At 37.6% G+C, this 22,492-nt stretch overlaps 2 non-coding genes across 2 annotated transcripts; one reads left to right on the forward strand and one right to left on the reverse strand.

The window, feature by feature from the left end:
* The first annotated feature begins 463 nt into the window (after positions 1 to 463).
* LOC148561859 (small nucleolar RNA R71) lies at positions 464 to 571 on the forward strand. The gene has a single exon (XR_015887937.1). It is a non-coding gene; the product is annotated as a small nucleolar RNA R71 (small nucleolar RNA).
* A 21,325-nt stretch (positions 572 to 21,896) lies between these two features.
* LOC148561860 (small nucleolar RNA R71) lies at positions 21,897 to 22,004 on the reverse strand. The gene has a single exon (XR_015887668.1). It is a non-coding gene; the product is annotated as a small nucleolar RNA R71 (small nucleolar RNA).
* Positions 22,005 to 22,492: the final 488 nt, after the last annotated feature.

Here is a 22,492-nt window from a genome sequence, read left to right on the forward strand (position 1 = left end):
GTCTCTGTTGATCCTTCCATGAGAGATTTGGATGATTTCTCCATGAAGGGTTATAGGTGTTTCCATAGGGTTCTCCCATGTAATTCACCTCTTCCATTGCTGGGTTCTCAGGATCATAAGCTTCTTCTTCAGAGGAAGCTTCCTTAGTACTGCCTGTTGCTGCTTGCATTCCAGACAGACTCTGAGAAATCATATTGACTTGTTGGGTCAATATTTTATTCTGAGCCAATATGGCATTCAGAGTATCAATCTCAAGAACTCCTTTCTTCTGAGCTATCCCATTATTCACAGGATTCCTTTCAGAAGTGTACATAAATTGGTTATTTGCAACCATTTCAATGAGTTCCTGTGCTTCTGCAGGCGTATTCTTCAGATGAAGAGATCCTCCAGCAGAGCTATCCAATGACATCTTGGATAGTTCAGACAGACCATCATAGAAAATTCCTATGATGCTCCATTCAGAAAGCATGTCAGAAGGACATCTTCTGATTAATTGCTTGTATCTTTTCCAAGCTTCATAGAGGGATTCACCTTCCTTCTGTCTGAAGGTTTGGACTTCCACTCTAAGCTTGCTCAATTTTTGAGGTGGAAAGAACTTTGCCAAGAAGGCATTGACTAGCTTTTCCCAAGAGTTCAGGCTTTCTTTAGGTTGTGAGTCCAACCATGTCCTAGCTCTGTCTCTTACAGCAAAAGGAAAAAGCATAAGTCTGTAGACTTCAGGGTCAACTCCATTGGTCTTGACAGTGTCACAGATTTGCATGAATTCAGCTAAGAACTGATGAGGATCTTCCAATGGAAGTCCATGAAACTTGCAATTCTGTTGCATTAGAGAAACTAATTGAGGCTTAAGCTCAAAGTTGTTTGCTCCAATGATAGGGATTGAGATGCTTCTCCCATAGAAATCGGGAGTAGGTGCAGTAAAGTCACCAAGCACCTTCTTTGCATTGTTGGCATTGTTGTTTTCGGCTACCATGGTTTCTTCTTCCTTGAAGAGCTCTGTTAGGCCCTCTAGAGAGAATTGTGCTTTAGCTTCTCTTATTTTTCTCTTCAAGGTCCTTTCAGGTTCAGGATCAGCTTGAACAAGTATGCCTTTATCTTTGTTCCTACTCATATAAAAGAGAAGAGAACAAGAAAATAGGGAATCCTCTATGTCACAGTATAGAGATTCCTTGAGGTGTCAGAGGAAAAGAAGAATAAAAGGAGGAGGTAGATGGAAGAGAATTCGAATATATAAAGAAGGAGGGAGTTCGAATTGCACCTTGAGGAAGAGTGTTAGTCCTTTAAATAGAAGGATGTGAGAAGAGGGGAAGAATTTTCGAAAATAAAGTAAAAAGATTTTGAAATAATTAAAAGAAATTTGAAAATTTGATTGAGATTTTGGAAAATTAAGATTGGGAAAGAAGTTAAGTGATTTTTGAAAAAGATTTCGAAATTAGAAATTAAAAAGATATGATTGAGAGTTAATTTTGAAAAAGATGTGATTGAGAAGATATGATTGAGAAGATATGATTGAAGATCAAATTAAAAAGAGAAAGTTTTAAAATTAAAGTTGATTACTTAACTAACAAGAAATTAAAAGATATGATTCTTAAAATTTAAAATTTGATCCTTTCTTAATAGGCAAGTAACAACTTGAAAATTTTGAAGTAAATCTTTAATTATAACAAGGATTTTCGAAAATTAAAAAAAATGGAAAGAAATTGATTTTGAGAAGATATGATTGAAAAGATATGATTTGAAAAAGATTTGATTTTGAGAAATTATGAAGATTTGAAAAAAAATTGAATTAAAAACAAAATCTTCCCTGTAGTGTCATCCTGGCGTTAAACGCCCATTTAATGCCCAAAATCCTACCTCTTTGGGCGTTAAACGCCCAGCCACGTATCCTGGCTGGCGTTTAAACGCCAGTTTTCCTTCTTCACTGGGAGTTTTGAATGCCCAGCTTTTTCTGTTTGATTCCTCTGCTGAATGTTCTGAATCTTCAATTCTCTGTATTATTAGCTTAAAAAGACATAGTTTTGAAAATATTTTTGAATTTTCGATGATGAGAAACAATAAAAAAATGCAACTAAGATCAAATAAACAATGCATGCAGGACACCAAACTTAAAAATTTTCATATAGGAGACACTAACAAATTGAGAATGCATATGAGAAACAACAAAACACACAAAACAAGAGAATTTAAAGATCAGAGCAATGAAATCATCAAGAACAACTTGAAGATCAATGAAGAACAATATGTATAAATTCGAAAAATGCAAGAAGAAGAAAGTCATGCAATTGACACCAAACTTAAAAATTGATACTAGACTCAAACAAGAAACATAAAATATTTTTTATTTTTATGGTTTTATAAATTTTTTTATGATTTTCGAAACTTATATGGAAAAGAAAATAAAGAGATTCAAAACTTTTAAAAGAATTCCAGGAATCATGCAATGTTAGTCTAAAGCTTCAGTCTAAAAAGATTAGACATGTTTGGCCAAGCTTCAGCAGGACATTACATTCAGCAGCTAAATTGATGAGAATCAATCAGCTTTTATGATGATAAGAACATCACCTTGAAACTCTAGAATTCATTCTTAAAAATTCTGAAAAGTACCTAATCTAAGCAACAAGATGAACCGTCAGTTGTCCAAACTCGAACAATCCCCGGCAACGGCGCCAAAAACTTGGTATGCGAAATTGTGATCATCAACAATGGTGCCAAAGGACTTGGAGCTCTTAAACATGAATCACACTTTGTCACAATTTCGCACAACTAACCAGCAAGTGCACTAGGTCGTCCAAGTAATACCTTACGTGTGTAAGGGTCGATCCCACGGAGACTGTCGGCTTGAAGCAAGCTATGGTCACCTTGTAAATCTCAGTCAGGATAATTCAGATGGTGATGGAGATTTGATAATTAAAAGATAAATAAAACATAAAATAAAGATAGAGATACTTATGTAATTCTTTGGTTGGAATTTCAAATAAGTGTATGAAGATGCTTTGTTCCTCCTGAACCTCTGCTTTCCTATTGCCTTCTTCCAATCATTCATACTCCTTTCCATGGCAAGCTTTATGTTGGGCATCACCATTGTCAATGGCTACTTCCCGTCCTCTCAGTGAAAACGTTCCAAATGTGCTGTCACCGTACGGCTAATCATCTGTCGGTTCTCGATCATGTCGGAATAAGATCCATTGATCCTTTTGCGTCTGTCACATGCCCCACAATCGCGAGTTTGAAGCTCGTCACAGTCATCCCTTCCCAGATCCTACTCAGAATACCACAGACAAGGTTTAGACGTTCCAGATCTTAGGAATGGCCGCCAATAATTCTAGCCTATACCACGAAGGTTCCAATCTTAGATTAGAAACCCAAGAGATACGCATTCAAGCCATTGCTAGTAGAACAGAGGTGGTTGTCAGGCACATGTTCATAGGTGAGAATGATGATGAGTATCACGGATCATCACATTCATCAAGTTGAAGAACGAATGAATATCTTGGAGAAGAAATATACTTGAGTTGAATAGAAAAACAATAGTACTTTGTATTAATTCATGAAGAACAGCAGAGCTCCACACCTTAATCTATGGTGTATAGAAACTCCACCGTTGAAAATACAAAAGTGATAATGGTGTAAACATGGCCGAATGGCCAGCCTCCAAGGTCTAGGGACTAAACGTCCAAAGATCCCCAAATGATCCAAAAATGAAAATACAATAGTAAAAGGTCCTATTTATAGAGAACTAGTAGCCTAGGGTTTACAGAAATCAGTAATTAATGCAGAAATCTTCTTTCGGGCCCACTTGGTGTGTGCTTGGGCTGAGCATTGAAGCTTCCATGTGTAGAGACTTTTCTTGGAGTTAAATGCCAGCTTTTGTGCCAGTTTGGGCGTTTAACTCCAGCTTTTGTGCCAGTTTTGGAGTTAACGCCAGAATTCTTGAGCTGACTTGGAATGCCTGTTTGGGCCATCAAATCTTGGGCAAAGCATGAACTATTATATATTGCTGGAAAGCCCAGGATGTGTACTTTCCAACGCAATTGAGAGGGCACCAATTGGGCTTCTATAGCTCCAGAAAATCCACTTTGAGTGCAGGGAGGTCAGAATCCAACAGCATCTGCAGTTCTTTTTCAGCCTCTGAATCAGATTTTTGCTCAGGTCCCTCAATTTCAGCCAGAAAATACCTGAAATCACAGAAAAACACACAAACTCATAGTAAAATCCAGAAGAGTGATTTTTATTTAAAAACTAATAAAAATATAATAAAAACTAATTAAAATATACTAAAAACATACTAAAAATAATGCCAAAAAGCGTATAAATTATCCACTCATCAGTTACTTATGGGGAGTATAGAACGCCCAATGAAATCTAGCCATTCTCTAGCAACAGGCTTGAGGTTGGCTCTTTTTAGCTGGCATGGCTCCCCTTTTGTATTCTCAATCCATTGAGTTCTGGGCAGGCATATGTGCTCGAGGACTTGATCTAGCTTTTGGTTGGCTACAACCCTTCTATTGTATAACTCACGGTCATCCTTTTGCGGAGGTAATTTGAAGATCTCTCTCACCCTGTCCAGGTGAAAGTACATGATCTTCCCTCTGACCATGGTGTGAAAAGTATGGAGGGTTGTTCTATCTTTCTTTTGCTTATCTGTCACCCATAGATTTGCATAGAATTCCCGGATCATGTTGTATCCAACATTTAACTCAAGATTACTTAGAATCTCCCAACCTCTCCTTTGAATCTGCTCTTGGATCTTTGGATATTCTTCTTCTCCAAGGTTGAATCCCACTTCAGGGATTACTGGCCTTTTGCTCATTATCTTATGATAATGTTCCTCATGTTGCTTGGTGAAGAATCGAATAGATTTGAAAACAACTGTTGAACCTTCTTTCTTGTTCTTTGGGGCGATCTTGCCACTTTTTGGAGCCATAGGATTGAATTCTTGATTAGAGAACAGGGCTCCTGCCACACCAAACTTAAAAATTTGCTCATCCTCGAGCAAAGAATGAGAAAGGAAGAACTAAAAAAGAGAATAGAAAAGCAAAGAGAAGAGGGAATTCGAATGAAAGGTGGTGAATGAGGGAGAGAGGGCACAGCACACATATATATAGGGAGGGGGAGGGATTTTCGAAAATAAGCATGAATAAAAGATAGAGATTTTTGAAAAAGATAAAAGAAAAAAGATAAGTTGTTAAATTTTAAAAGATATAAAAAGATTTAAAGAGGAGAAAAGGCATTAAAGACAAGATAAGATGTATGAAAAAGATTTAAAAGATATGACCAAGATAAAAAAAGATTTGGAAAGATTTTGGAAACAAGTTGTAAAAGATATGAAATTTTGAAAAGGATTTGAAAATTTTTTGAAAAAATGTTTTAATTTTGAAATTGAATTGAAATTGAGGTATTTGAACAAAATTTGATATAAAATTTAAAGAATTTTTTAAATTAAATTGGATGAAGATGAGTTGAATCAAGATAAGATTGAAAAATTGAAGTTACCTCTGTGCTGCCATGCTGGCGATTAACGCCAGAGTAGTCCTCCCTGTGGGGCATTAAATGCCCAGCCAAGGCATCCTGGCTGGCGTTTAACGCCAGGCTGATGCTCCCTCCTGGGCGTTTAAACGCCCAGGGCCTCTTGGCTGGCATTTAAACACCAGGCTTATGCTCCCTTCAGGGCATTAAACGCCCAGCCAGGGCCTCCTGGCTGGCATTTAATGCCAGGCCTGCTGTCTCCGTAGGCGTTTAAACGCCAGGAAGCTCCTTACTCCACGGTATTCTGTTTGTTGTTTTGCATCATTCTGTTTCAGTTTAAGCACTGTACAAGATCACTAACATTAAAATTAACTTAAAACATAATAAAAAACTAATAAAAATAATTAAAATAGAAGTAATTAGAGAATTAATAACATATAATGAATCATTGGGTTGCCTCTCAACAAGCGCTTCTTTAATGTCTTTAGCTGGACTTCACTGTACTTAACTTAGTAACAGTGTTGAGCCTCCTGGCTCTATATCTCCTTCAAGGTAATGTTTGACCCTCTGTCCATTGACAGTTAACCTTTTTTCTTTACCTTGAAGCTCTATGTGCCCGTAAGATAATACTCTAGTAATCATAAACGGTCCTGTCATGCCACCTTTTTGCCTTTTATTTATAGATTTTTGCATTTTCAAATGCATCTAAGCGGAATTCATCCAACTCATTCAGTTGGAGCAACTGTTTTTCTCCTGCTGCCTTAGCATCAAGGTTGAGGAATCTAGTAGCCCAATAGGCTTTGTGTTCCAGTTCCACTAGCAGATTATAGGACTTCCCATAACCTAACAGATATGGTGAAGTTCCAATTGGGATTTTGAAAGCTATTCTGTATGTCCACAGAGAATCATCAAGCTTTCTAGCCCAATCCTTTCTAGAGGCACTTATTGTCCTCTCTAGGATTCGTTTTAGTTCTCTAATTGAGACTTCAGCTTGCCCATTTATTTGGGGATGATACGGTGTTGCTACTTTATGGCAAACTCCATATCGGCTTAAGACAGAATCCAGCTGTTTGCTGCAGAAATAAGTTCCTCCATCACTGATTAGTGTCCTAGGGACACCAAATCTGCTGAAGATGTTCTTTTGGAGGAACTTCATTATTACTCTGGTGTCATTAGTGGGTGTTGCTATTGCTTCAACCCATTTAGACACATAATCTACTACCACAAGGATGTAGGTGTTTGAGTATGAAGGCAGGAATGGTCCCATGAAATCTATGACCCATACGTCAAACAACTCAATCTCTAGGATTTCTTGTGAGGCATACTATGACCATGAAGAAGGATGCCAGCTCTTTGGCAACTATCATAGTTACGAGCAAACTCTCTAGAATCCTTAAAGAGAATAGGCCAGTAAAAGCCACTTTGGAGCACCTTAGTGGTTGTCCGTTCACTTCCAAAATGCCCTCCAGAGTCAGAGTTATGGCAATGCCATAGAATTCTCTGTGCCTCTTCTTTAGACACACGGCGTCAGATTATTCCATCCGAGAATCTCTTAAAGAGATATGGCTCATCCCATAGGTAATATTTTGCATCATGCATGAGTTTCCGGGCTTACTGCCTGGTAAACTCCTTGGGAATGAACCGTATAGCCTTATAATTCGCAATGTCTGCAAACCAAGGTACTTTTCGGATGACATAGAGTTGCTCATCTGGAAAGGATTCGGATATGTCATTGGAGGGAGAAGAAGTCCCTGCTACTGGTTCAATCCGGGACAAGTGGTCAGCCACCTGATTTTCTATCCCTTTTCTATCTCTAAGTTCTATATCAAACTCTTGCAGGAGTAATACCCATCTTATAAGTATGGGTTTAGAATCCTGCTTAGTGAGTAGATACTTTAGAGCAGCATGGTGATAAACCCCAATTTTGTTTATCTTGTGCTTAATTTAGGGGATTTTATCACCTTTTCCCACATTTATTCAAGGAAATAGCATGGTTTTGTAAATCTCCCTTAAATTATGCTTAAGTGTAAAAACATGCTTTTTAGGCCCTTAAATTGGTGACTTTAATTCACTTTAATTCCATTCGATGCCTTGATGTGTTTGTTGAGAGATTTCAGGTTCATAAGGCAAGTATTGGATGGAAGAAATGAAGAAGAAAGCATGCAAAATGGAGAATTCACAAAGAAATGAGCTTTTGGAGAATTGAGGGCCACGCGCACGCGTCACCCACGCGTACGCGTGAGTAGGAGTTTTGGCCGGCGACGCGCACGCGTCACCCACGCGTACGCGTGATGATAAACCCATATTTTATGATATATATTGTGCTCAATTCAAGAGATTTATTCAATCCTTCACCCACTTATTCATGTAAATTGCATGGTTTTACTTTCCCTTCCTTATTATGTGATATATGTGAATTACATGTTTCCTATGCTTTAAAAATAATTATTTTAATTACCCATTATTACCATTCGATGTCGTGATTTGTGTGTTAAGTAGTTTCAGATCTTCTAAGGCAAGAATGACTTAAAGGATGGAAAGGAAACATACAAAAATAGAAGGAAAGCACAAAATGGAGTTTTTGTAGAAATTGGCATCGACGGGAACGCATGGACGACGCGGCCGCATGCCCAGCGCGAAAAGGCAGCGAGGCGGACGCATGACTGACGCGGCCGCGCGCCTCAAGCAGAACAGAGGTGACGCGGACGCATGACCGAAGCGAACGTGTGACAAGGAAAACTCCAGATGATGCGACCGCGTGACCCACGCGGCCGCGTGACAGACGCCACGCACCAAAAATTACAGAAAACGCTCCTAGCGATTTCTGAAGCCCTTTTTGGCCCAGATCCTAGTTCAGAGAGCACAGATTAAATGATATAAAGTGGGAGAATGCATCCATTCAAAAGGAGAGATCTCCAATTAGTTACTTTTGATGATTTAGATGTAGTTTTTAGAGAGAGGTTCTCTCCTCTCTCTCTTTTAGGATTAGGATTTAGGATTTTTTTCGCTTTCATGATTATCCCTTTTTATCAGGTTCAATATCCCTTTTTATTATTTTCTCAATTTAATTCATGAAATTTTCCATGTTACAATTGATTTTCTATTTAATATAATTTGAGTTATTTCAGTTATAAGATTGTTTTATTTATGCTATGAATGCTTTCAATTTATCCAAATTATTTTCATTTGAGTAGATTATCTTCCCTTTTTGCTCTGGTTAAGTAATTGGTGACGCTTGAGTTATCAAATAACGCAGTGGTTGAAATTGGCAGATTACTAATTGATCTAGATCTCTCTAAAACTAGTCTTCTCACAGGGATTGACTAGGACTTGAGGATCAAGCTAATTAGTCCACTTGATTTACCTTCATAGTTAGAGGTTAACAAAGTGGGATTAAAATCCAATTCTCATCACAATTGATAAGGATAGGACTTCTAGTTCTTATACCTTGCCAAGAGTTTTATTGTTTATTTAAATTAATTCCTTACACTTTACTTTCTTGCCATTTACTATTCTTCCTTTTTATCTTATACATTAAAAAACCCAAAAATACTGTTTTCCATAACCAATAATAAATCATACCTCCCTGCAATTCCTTGAGAAGACGACCCGAGGTTTGAATACTTCGGTTTATAAATTTTATTGGGTTTGTTACTTGTGACAACCAAACATTTGTATGAAAGGATTTTCTGTTGGTTCAGAATCTATACTTGCAATGCGATCACTCTTATTCTTTACCGATAGAAAAATCGTTCGTCACGTGACGCTTGGCACGTGACTCACTTAAAGTGAAATCGTTGGGGCGATTTCTGAGCTGCCCAGGCCCAAATCCAACTTGTTTTTGAGGGTATTTCATGCAGAATTCAAGCTTGAGCAAAGGGAGAGCACTTAGTTAGTCATGATGAGCCTTTAGTTAGTTTTCTAGAGAGAGAAGCTCCCTCTTCTCTCTAGAATTAGGTTAATTTCTCTTAGATCTAAGTTTGATTACTTGATTTCATCTTGTTTTCTCTACAATTCCTTGTTCTAATACTTCAATTCTTCTTGGCTCTTTTTCTAATTTTACTTTTATGCCTCTTTTATGTTCATGCACTCATGTTGGATTTGGATCTCTTTTAATGAAATTTGATGTTGATGTTCTTTTATTGTTGATTTGAGTGGTGAATTTTACTTTCCTTGCAATTGGTAGTTGGTAGATTTTATTACTCTTGCAAATTTATTATGCTTTCCTTGTACACCCACCAAGTGTGTGACAAAATGCTTGGTTGGACTTTAGAGTAGACTTTGAGCATTCTTGGCTTGGAAAGAGTAATTAGGTGATCTTGAGTCATGAACGCCCAATTTAGATTGGTGATCTAGAGTTGTTAGCTAGTTTGATTCCTATTGACTCTAATCCCTTTCTAATTCAATTAGTGAGTTGATTAGGACTCATGGGTTGAGATTAGCTAGTCTTATTAGACTTTTTTTGAGTGTGAGGATAATATGATACCTTCTTCCATCGTCGGGGATGACGTAATAAGATAAATTCTTGTTTATTATTGTGATATGATTAACCAGTCTTGTTTGAAGTTCTCCCTATGTGAAGATGACATGATACCTTTTTCCATTTGTTGGAGTTGACTAAATAAGATGAATTAATCATTTCATGACTAGGATAGAAAGCCTATATTCTCAATCCTTGCCATGAATGTCTCTCTCTTTATTACTTGCTTTCTCTTTATTACTTGTCTTCTTTAATTACTTGCTTGATTTACTTTTCTTGTCATTTATTCCCTTGCCTTTTATAAACCAAACCCCTTGTTCCTTCATAGCCAATAATTGACCATTTCATTGAAATTCTTTGTGAGACGACCCGAGGTTTAAACACTTCGGTTAATTCTTATTGGGGTTTGTACTTGTGACAAAACCAATATTTTTGCATGTGAGGATTCTTTGTCGGTTTAGAACTATACTTACAACGAGATTTTATTTGTAAAATTCTAAACCGTACAAAATCCAAACATCAAAATGGCGCCGTTGCCGAGGAATTGCAATGGTGCTATGTTATTGGCTATTGTAAATATTGTGAATATGTTTGCCTTTTTCTTCTTTGTTAGTTTTTGCTAGTTTTAGGATTTGGTTTTCTTTGTTTCTTGTTAGAATTTGTTTTTGTTTTCTTTTATCACCATGAATTCTCATCACTTTGGCTATGAGTGTGGTTCAAACTATGTTGTAGGAAATGGAAGCTTCAATGAGGATTTGCATCAAGGATTTGGAGATCAAAGGTGGGAGGAGCCCCAAGCTTATGGACAACCCTCTTGGCAACAACCTCCTTCCGAATCAAGTTTGACAAGAGTGCTTGGAGATATGACTAGTCTCCTCACGGAGATGGCAAGGACCAAAAGGCATTTTATTCCATCCAAGCCGTTCAAGCGCCACCCCAACATGACTACTTTTCGGATCCTTATAGGTATAATCCAAATCCTAATGCATACCAATCTAATGTGTGTGATGACCCCTATTGTGATTGTCAACCACAACCACCACATACATATGACCCTCTCCCTCAACATAGTCCCCAACAACCTCATTCACAAGCCTCATACCACCATTCACCTCCATATGACCCTAACCTATATCCACCATACCAACCACTATATGAACCATACCTAGAGCCATCACTATTCCAACACCAATACTCCCAAGAACCACAATTTCCATACACACCATCTCAAGACTCTCACCAATATGGACCACCTTCCAACTACAATGCCTTTTTCTCAAACAATGAACCCTCTCTTCCACCACCACCTTCATCAGAAGACCTAATGCGAGAGCAACAAGAACTTCTAGCTAGGTGTACGAATCATGAAAAAGCATTTAAGGAGCTAGAAGCCAAGATGGCTATCATAGCGGAAGCCATTAGCAACATGGTCTCATCCCGCCTAAGCCTATGCGATCACGGCACTCCCATTGTTGAATGTGGAGAAGCATTCAAAGAGCTTAGTGAGGGAATGGGCTTGAAGCTCCAAGGTGATGAAGAGGAGTTAAAGCAAGAAGTACAACAAGAGGAGGAGGTAGAGATTATTGAACAAGAGAAAGTAGTGGTTGGGTATTTAGGATATGTTGAGTACATAGAAGAATCACAAGTTGAAAAGCCCTCTTCCAAGAAGCTTGATATTGATGTTGAAGAAGGTATACAACCTCCAAAGCATGTCATGGTTGAAGACTTGGAAGAGGTTAATCAAGGGATGGATTCAATCATTGATGAATTCTTGTGTACAATTGAATCCTCTCCCATTGGGCTTGAAATTGAGATTAAAAAAGAAAATTCACAACCTTCCATACCCTTGGTGAGCAATGAAGATGAGATGGAATTGGAAGAAAGCTACCAAGAAGAAGGTTTGGAAGAAGTTGGGCAATCAACAAGTCCTCCTATATATGATGATTCCGTATCAACATATGATTCTGTTGAGCTTGATAAATCCTTCTTCACTATGCTTTAAATTGATGATGAGGTAGACTTCACTAAACCTCCTATCTATGACTTAAGTGATGGGGAAGAGCTTGAAGACATTGGTGGAGAAGAGCTTGAACTTGAGGAAGCTTGGCAAGAGGCAAAGCTTGAAGAATCTTGCCAAGTAGTGGAAGCCTCTAGAAGAGGATGGATGGGAGTGGAACATGCTTTATCAAGACCGTTGGGAAACTGCTCTACCTGAGTAGCCGTCTAATCTTTCATTTGAGTGGGTAAAACTTCTAACTCTTAGCTTTATTATATCACTTGAATTTGGTTTGCTCGAAACGGATGGCCAACTTAGGGTGCTTTGTGGAATTAAGCATAAGAGGAGAATATTTAGTGGTTGGCGTTGTAAGTCTAGGCTCATTATGGTTGGAAGCTCGAAATTGAGGAGCATGAATTGGTGTAGTGCTCAATTGGATGGGTCTAGGAGGATCTTTTGGTGCCTTCATGAGAATTCGGCTTCTCTACCACCCGGAGAGGATCACCATGATCAACTTCAAGACAGGTGTGAAAACAAAGTATGGGATCCCGGATTATAAGAGAAGGATCAACTTTGGGAGCCCATGATTTGTGAGGAACTCCATCAAAGCTTGGGGTTATTAACTTTGAATGATGAAGCACAATGAAAATCCAAGCATTGGTGAATGTTCAAGGATGGATTCAAGCACAAGCCACCTTGATGAAGAGCTCCCCATAAGTCCAATTTAAGGACAATAAACAAAAGTGCTAGGTGGGAGACACCCCACTATGGTAAACTCTTTTCATTTTCTCTTTTGTAAATATTGGTAAAATAAGTTTAATTTCACGCTTTGTTTAGTTTGTTGAGTTTGTTTGGGAGTCTAGTAGGTTAAATAAGGTTTTATAGTGTTTTGGTAGCTGTTTGGAGGTTTGGAATGCTTGGTTTGGTGCAAAAACATGGAAAAATTTTGAAAAACAGAGTACCATCCACGCGTACGCGTGCCTCACGCGTACGCGTGACCCAAGTATTTTCGATCATCCACGCGCACGCGTCATGCACGCGTACGCGTGGATTGCAAATTTTCACCTCCAAGCCATTTTCCCGAGAGTTGCGCCTGCACTGCGCGAACGCTGTGCGAAACGCGCAGGCCAACTCACGCGTACGCGTCACTCTCGAAATAACCCATCGACGCGCACGCGTGCCTCACACGTACGCGTCGCTCCCAATTCACCACTCCATGTGCACGCGTCACTAACACGTACGCGTGGGCTGCCTTGCATCAACCATCTTCTTTTCTTCTCTTCTTTCCATTTCTTTCCTCCCTCTCTCTTCTCTTCTTTTCTTTCCACCCTTCAAACATCATCCAACACTACCAAACACCATATAACACCATTTATTTTAGTGAGTTAGTTAGTTTAATTTTTGTTTAACTTTTATTTTCCGTTATAAATGTTGGATTACTAATCTTGTTTACTGTTTACTGCTGCTGACTACTAATAGGATGTTATGTTAACATCAATTTTGTTTATATTCCTTGTTGGATTCTTTGTTGAGGTCATATTTGGTTACTTGGTTTGGAACTTTTCATGCTTAATGTTTTTGAATACCAAGTACATGCTACATTGCCTTCATGCATCTAACTCTTTGAATTGCATGTTTTGGCCGCCATGCATTCATTATCCATCGTTAGGCAGTTGTACATTATCAATGTATTTTTTTTAGGATGCTTGTTCTAATTAAGAATCACCTATTTCATGCATTGAGATTTTGGAATTGTGGACTTGGATCGAAATCTTACCTAGTAACATATTTTTGAGCTTTCTAAGCTTTGTGGACCATGCTAGCTATGTGATTGATTTTCACTTCTATATTCTCTTTCTTAAATTTCATAGCATCCATGTGCTTTACCTCTATGTCACTTAGGTGTTGCAAATAAACTTCAATATGTGTCATTGTTTGATGTGTAAGTTTCACATTCCATCTTGTTCATTAAAGTTGCCTTGCACATCAATCAATGTCCATCCATTATCCAATTCACAATTGCTTGATTTCGCTTGAATGCTTTTATGCTTCTTCACATGTTTGGTTGCCTTAACCTACAAGTTCTATTTAAAGTATTTTAAGCACACTAGAATGAGTGACTGATAAACCACTATTTTATGGTTTATCTTGTGCTAAATTGAGTGGTTGTTATCAATTCTTTGCACACTTATTCATATGATTTGCATGGTTTCACAAATCCTTTCCAATTTTGTGCTATGATTGAAAACATGCTTCTTTGGCCTTAAATTTGCTATGTTTAATCCTCTCTTATTACCATTCGATGTCTTGATATGTGTGTTAAGTGATTTCAGGGTTTACAGGGCAGGAATGACTTAGAGAATGGAAAGGAAGCATGCAAAAGTGGAAGGAATACAAGAAATTGAAGGAATTGCTGAGTTGTCAAGCCTGACCTCTTTGTACTAAGTCGACCATAACTTGAGCTACATAGGTCCAAATGAGGCGGTTTTAGTTGCGTTGGAAAGCTAACATCCGGGGCTTCGAAATGATATATAATTTGCCATAGTTTCCATGCTGTTAGGCAACGCGCACGTGTGGATCACACGCACGCGTGACCTTGCGAAAGTTCAATCGACACGTACGCGTGGGCGACGCATACGTGTGACAGAGCCACGTGCTGGACACATCAGAAAATGCTGGGGGCGATTTTTGGGCTCCTTTTGACCCAGTTTTCGGCCCAGAAAACACAAATTAAGGGCTGCAGAGTGGGGGAATCACATTCATTAAAGACAACTTTCATTGACATAAATTTTAGGTTTTAGATGTAGTTTCTAGAGAGAGAGGCTCTCTCCTCTCTCTAGGTTTTAGGATTTTAGGTTTAGCTTTTCTTAATTTCAAAATTCTACTTTGTTTTAATTTAGTTTTCTTCTACTCTTATTAGCTCTAGCATTTTAGTTTATCGAATTCTCTTGTTGGTTTATTTATTTTCCCAATTTGGTTTATAAACCCTTCATGTTAGATTTGATTTTATATTTAATGTAATTTGAGGTATTTCATGTTTATTGCTTCTTGCTTTAATTGTTATCATTGATGCTTGCAATTGTTGGTTTTAGATTTTACATTCCCTATTACTTTTTTATGGCCTTATGTTGTGCCTTTCAAGTGTTTGACAAAATGCTTGGTTGGATTTTAGATTAGATTTTAATATTCTTGGCTTTGGTAGAGTAATTGGAGACTCTTGAGTTATCAAACTCCTTTGTTGATTGATAGTTGAAAGTTGCTGGTTGATTTGGATCCCTCTAAAGCTAGTCTTTCCTTAGGAGTTGACTAGGACTTGAGGAATCAAATTGATTTGTCCACTTGACTTTCCTTCATAGTTAGAGGTTAACTAAGTGGGAGCAATGAACAATTCTCATCATAATTGATAAGGATAACTAGGATAGGACGTCCAGTTCTCATACCTTACCAAGAGCTTTTCTAGTTATCGATTTAATTCTTGCAATTTACTTTTCTTGTTCCTTATTCAAAACCCCAAAAAGATACTTTTCCATATCCAATAATAAATACACCTCCCTGCAATTCCTTGAGAGACGACCCGAGGTTTAAATACTTCGGTTTAATTTTATTGGGTTTGCTTTAGTGACAAATAATTTTTTGTATGAAAGGATTCTTTGTTGGTTTAGAAACTATACTAGCAACGAGGATTTATTTGTGAAATTCTTTACTAGCAAAAATCCGATCATCAAAATGACGCCGTTGCCGGGGATTTGCAAATGTGTGCCTTATTATTGGTTATTGTGAATATTGTGAATAATTTTGCTTTTTCGTTTCTTTGTTAGTTGTTTGTAGTTTTAGGAGTTTATTCTCATTATTTTCTTATTAGTTTTTGTTTTTACTTTCTTTTGTTACTATAAATTTTCACCCTTTTGGCTATGAGTTTGGTCACAATTATGTTGTAGAGAATGGAAGCTATAATGAGAATATGCATCAAGGTTGGGACAATCAAAGATGGTAGGAGCCTCAAGGATTTGATCAACCCTTTCGGCAACAACCTCCTCCAATGTGCCATGAGCAACAACCATTCTACGATGTGTCCCAAGACAATGGTTATGGTGGACCCTTTCGTGACAACCAACCTCCACCAGATTACTATGGTCAAGAGCAATTCCGAGGCGTGTACCAAGACGATGGATATGGTGGACTCCCTTGTAGTTACCAATAAGCCCCACCATATGCCTATGAATCCCCTCCTCAATAAAGCTTTGAACCACCACACTCACAAGCCCCTTTCCACCATTCACCTCCATATGACCCTAACCCATATCCACCTAACCAACCACCATATGAACCATATGAACAATACATAGACCCACCCCAATTCCAACATAATTACCCCCAAGAACCACTACCTCAATATTCACCATCTCCATATCCTTACCAAAAAGAATCACCTTCCCATTATGAACCCTTTCTCCCAACAAATAAACCCTCCTATCCACCCCAAGCTCCCATAGATGATACCTTTAGTGTTATTCGTCAAGGGCAACAGGATCTTCAAACCACACACATCTCTACCTTCATCGGTCTCACCTCTACTCTTCAAGCTCTTATATCCCGTATGGATCCATCCTTTACCCCCAATACTTAACCCTCAAGCTCTAGTGCACTTCCTTTTCACCCATGTCCATCACTCCAAGAGCAACATGATCCAAATTCTGCTATTGACATGGAACAAGAGAGAAGGGATCGTCTTAGGGACGTAATAGATCGGGTTCACACATACATACTTCAAGAGAAGTAAGAGGAGACCCAAAAAGTGGAGGTAGGAGAGACCCTTGAAGAAAGTCATCAAGATATGGAAGTCATCAAGGAAGAGTTAGATTTTGTACTAGAGCAAGCGGAGAAAGCCGAAATCGTCCAAGAAGAGGAAGTGGTTGAAGACTTAGGAGATGCGAAACCTCCATGAGAACTGACGAGAGAACTTTCTATCAGTAAAGAAATATAAAAATATAATCGCGTTGTAAGTATAGCTTCTAAACCAACAGAAAATCCTTTCGTACAAACGTTTTGGTTGTCACAAGTAACAAACCCCTTTAAAATTGATAACCGAAGTATTTAAACCTCGGGTCGTCTTCTCAAGGAACTGCAGGGAGGTGTTCTTATTATTGGTTATGAGTTTTGTAAATTGGGGGTTTTGAAAGTAAGGAACGAATAATTTAAATGACAAGTAAAATAAATAAATAACTGTAAAATAAACTATTGGCAAGGTATGAAAATTCGGAAGTCCTATCCTAGTTACTCCTATGAGAATTGAAGTTAATCCCACTTAGTTAACCTTTACGTAAGTAAGAGAAAGTCAAGTGAACTAATTAGTTAGATTTCTCAAGTCCTAGCGAACTCCTAAGGAAAGACTAGAGTTAGTGGAATTCCAGTCAATTAGTCGACATAACAACCAATCACGATAAGTTGATAACTCAAGAGCTTCCAGTTAATCAATTAAAGCCAAGAATATAAAAAGTTAAATAAGAATCATGAATCTAAAATATCTCAATTGCATTAATAAGAGAAAATCAATCTAAACGTAGAGAGTTCATAAGCCAATTTGGCAACATAAGTAATTAAATGAGAGCATTAAAAGTATCTGAAAGTAAAAAAGAGAAATAAAAGGAATATTGAACCTAATAAAGAGTTGAAATCCTAAATCCTTTAAGAGGAATCTTAATCCTAAGATCTAAGAGAGAGGAGAGAACCTCTCTCTAAAAACTACATCTAAACTATGAAAACTGAATAATCGAAGGCCATCTCTGAATGGATGCATTCCCCCACTTTATAACCTCTAATCTGTGCTTTCTGTACTTGGATCTGGGCCAAAAAGGGTTTCAGAAATCGCTGGGAGCATTTTCTGCAGTTTCTGGTACGTGGCGTTGATGAGCGGATAATTTATACGCTTTTTGACATTGTTTTTAGTATGTTTTTAGTAGGATCTAGTTACTTTTAGGGATGTTTTCAATAGTTTTTATGTTAAATTCACATTTCTGGACTTTACTATGAGTTTGTGCGTTTTTCTGGGATTTCAGGTATTTTCTGGCTGAAATTGAGGGACTTGAGCAGAAATCAGATTTAGAGGTTGAAGAAGGACTGCTGATGCTGTTGGATTCTGACCTCCCTGCACTCAAAGTGGATTTTCTGGAGCTACAGAACTCTAAATGGCGCGCTTCTAATTGCGTTGGAAAGTAGACATCCAGGGCTTTCCAGCAATATATAATAATCCATACTTTGGCCAAGAATAGATGACGTAAACTGGCGTTCAACGCCAGCTTTCTGCCCAAATCTGGCGTCCAGCGCCAGAAAAGGAGCCAAAACCAGAGTTGAACGCCCAAACTGGCACAAAAGCTGGCGTTCAACTCCAAGAAGGACCTCTACACGTGCAACACTCAAGCTCAGCCCAAGCACACACCAAGTGGGCCCCGGAAGTGGATTTATGCATCAATTACTCACTCATGTAAACCCTAGTAGCTAGTTTATTATAAATAGGACCTTTTACTATTGTATTAGACATCTTTGGTCTCAGTTTTAATCCATTGTTCATCTTAGGAGACTATTGATCACGTTTTAGGGGGCTGGCCATCTCGGCCATGCCTGGACCTTCACTTATGTATTTTTAACGGTAGAGTTTCTACACTCCATAGATTAAGGTGTGGAGCTCTGCTGTTCCTCAAAGATTAATGCAAAGTACTACTGTTTTCTATTCAATTCATCTTTTTTTCGCTTCTAAGATATTCATTCGTACTTCAACCTAAATGTGATAAACGTGACAATCATCATCATTCCCTATGAATGCATGCCTGACAAACACCTCCGTTCTACATTAGAATTGAATGAGTATCTCTTAGATCTCTTAATCGGAATCTTCGTGGCGTAAGCTAGAATGATGGCGGCATTCAAGAGAATCCGGAAGGTCTAAACCTTGTCTGTGGTATTCCGAGTAGGATTCAATGAATGAATGACTGTGACGAGCTCCAAACTCGCGATTGCAGGGCGTTAGTGACAGACGCAAAAGGATAGTAAATCCTATTCCAGCATGATCGAGAACCGACAGATGAATAGTCGTGCCGTGACAGGGTGCGTTGACCATTTTCACTGAGAGGATAAGATGAAGCCATTGACAAGGGTGATGCCTCCAGACGATTAGCCGTGCCGTGACAGGGCATTGGATCATTTTCCCGAGAGATGACCGAAAGTAGCCATTGACAGTGGTGATGTATCACATAAAGCCAGCCATGGAAAGGAGTAAGACTGATTGGATGAAGATAGCAGGAAAGCAGAGGTTCAGAGGGACGAATGCATCTCTATACGCTTATCTGAAACTCTCACCAATGATTTACATAAGTATTTCTATCTTTACTTTTATTAATTAATTTCGAAAACTCCATACTATTTTATATCTGCCTGACTGAGATTTATAAGGTGACCATAGCTTGCTTCATACCAACAATCTCCGTGGGATTCGACCCTTACTCACGTAAGGTATTACTTGGACGACCCAGTGCACTTGCTGGTCAGTTACACAGAGTTGTGAACCGTGGTCTTGGCACCAAGTTTTTGGCGCCGTTGCCGAGGATTGTTCGAGTATGGACAACTGACGGTTCATCTTGTTGCTCAGATTAGGTAATTTTCTTTTTATTTTATTTTCAAAAATATTTCTAAAATTTTCTCATCTGTTTTCGAAAATAATATAAAAATGTTTTCAAAAATTTTATTCAAAATTTTTAAGAATGAATTCTAGTGTTTCATGAAGCATGTTGAAGCCTGGCTAGCTGTAAAGCCATGTCTAATTCCTTTGGGAATGAGTATGTCAGGCGTGTCATGTCTGAATTACATGCTGAAGCTTGGCTGGCCATTGGCCATGTCTAGTGTTTTGGACCGGAGCTTTCATTGAACGCTTGGCTGGCTAGTGAGCCATGTCTAATTCCTGGACTGAAGCTTTAGACTAAGAATGCAAGATTCCTGGAATTCATGTTAAAAATTTTGGAATCCTTATTTTTTCTTTTTCATATAATTTTTGAAAAATCCAAAAAAAAAAATTAGAAAATCATAAAAATCAAAAATATTTTTGTGTTTCTTGTTTGAGTCTTGAGTCATATCATAAGTTTGGTGTCACTTGCATATGCATCTTGCATTTTTCGAAAATATCATGCATTCATAGTGTTCTTCATGATCTTCAAGTTGTTCTTGGTAAGTCTTCTTGTTTGATCTTGATGATTTTTTGTTTTGTGTCTTTTCATGTTTATCATATGCATTCTTGAATTCTTAGTGCGTAAGCATTAAAGAATTCTAAGTTTGGTGTCTCACATGTTTTCTTTGCATCAAAAATTTTTCAAAAATATGTTCTTGATGTTCATCTTGACATTCAAAGTGTTCTTGGTGTTCATCTTGACATTCATATCATTCATGCATGCATTCATGGTTTTGATTCAAAATTTTCATGCATTGAGTCTTTTTGTTGTTTTTCTCTCTCATCATAAAAATTCAAAAATCAAAAAAATATCTTTCCCTTTTTCTCTCATCAAATTCGAAAATTTGGATTGACTTTTTAAAAAATTTTTAAATCAAATTGTTTCTTATGAGTCAAATCAAATTTTCAATTTGAAAATCTTATCTTTTTCAAAAATCAAATCTTTTTCAAATTTCTTAGTTATTTTCGAAAATTTCAAAAATATTTTTCAAAAATCTTTTTCTTATTTTTATATCAAATTTTCGAAAATAACATAATCAATTAATGTTTTGATTCAAAAAATTTGAAGTTTGTTACTTGCTTGTTAAGAAAGATTCAAACTTTGAGTTCTAGAATCATATCTTGTGATTTCTTATGAATCAAGTCATTAATTGAGATTTTAAAAATCAAATCTTTTTCAAAACTAATTTCTAAAATATCTTCTTATCTTACCTTTTTCAAAAAGTTGGTTTCAAAATATCTTTTCTAACCCCCTAACTTCTTATCTTCTCAAAATTTGTTTCAACTAACTAACTAACTTTTTGTTTGTTTCTTAACTTTTTCAAAACTACCTAACTAACTCTCTCTCTCTCATTTTCGAAAATATCTTCCCCCTTTTAAAAATTTCTTTTTAATTCATTAATTATTTTAATTTTTAAATCTTAATTTTCGAAAATTACTAACATTTTTCAAAAACTATTTTCAAAAATCACTAACTCTTTTTCAAAAATTATTTTCGAAAATTCCTTCTCTCTCATCTTATTCTATTTATTTATTCATCTACTAACATCTCATCTCACATCTCTGCCATCCTCACAGTTGTGTTTCTTTCTTTACATCACACTCTTTGTCTCCCCCTCTTCTTCTACTCACACAGGGATCCCTATACTGTGGTATAAAGGATCTCTATTATTATTATTATTTTTCTGTGCCTTCTTCTTTGTCATATGAGCAGGAGCAAGGATAAGAACATTCTTGTGGAAGCAGATCCAGAACCTGAAAGGACTCTGAAGAGAAAATTAAGAGAAGCTAAATTACAACAATCCAGAGATAACCTTTCAGAAATTTTCGAACAGGAAAAGGAGATGACAGCCGAAAATAATAATAATGTAAGGAAGATGCTTGGTGACTTTACTGCACCTAATTCCAATTTACATGGAAGAAGCATCTCCATTCCTGCCATTGGAGCAAACAACTTTGAGCTGAAACCTCAATTAGTTTCTCTAATGAAGCAGAACTGCAAGTTTCATGGACTTCCATCTGAAGATCCTTTTCAGTTCTTAACTGAATTCTTGTAGATATGTGATACTGTTAAGACTAATGGAGTAGATCCTGAAGTCTACAGGCTCATGCTTTTCCCTTTTGCTGTAAGAGACAGAGCTAGATTATGGTTGGATTCTCAACCCAAAGACAGCCTGAACTCTTGGGATAAGCTGGTCACGGCTTTCTTAGCCAAGTACTTTCCTCCTCAAAAGCTGAGCAAGCTTAGAGCTGATGTTCAAACCTTCAGACAAAAAGAAGGTGAATCCCTCTATGAAGCTTGGGAAAGATACAAACAGTTGACCAAAAAGTGTCCTTCTGACATGCTTTCAGAATGGACCATCCTGGATATATTCTATGATGGTTTATCTGAGTTATCAAAGATGTCATTGGATACTTCTGCAGGTGGATCCATTCACCTAAAGAAAACGCCTGCAGAAGCTCAAGAACTCATTGACATGGTTGCTAATAACCAGTTCATGTACACTTCTGAGAGGAATCCTGTGAATAATGGGACGCCTATGAAGAAGGGAGTTCTTGAAGTTGATACTCTGAATGCCATATTGGCTCAGAATAAAATATTGACTCAGCAAGTCAATATGATCTCTCAGAGTCTGCATGGAATGCAAGCTGCATCCAACAGTACTCAAGAGGCTTCTTATGAAGAAGAAGCTTATGATCCTGAGAACCCTGCAATAGCAGAGGTGAATTACTTAGGTGAACCTTATGGAAACACCTATAACTCATCATGGAGAAATCATCCAAATTTCTCATGGAAGGATCAAAAGCCTCAACAAGGCTTTAATAATGGTGGAAG

Source organism: Arachis ipaensis, chromosome B6, assembly GCF_059453495.1.
Source record: "Arachis ipaensis isolate K30076 ecotype BB chromosome B6, ASM5945349v1, whole genome shotgun sequence".
NCBI classification, from domain to species: Eukaryota; Viridiplantae; Streptophyta; class Magnoliopsida; order Fabales; family Fabaceae; genus Arachis; species Arachis ipaensis.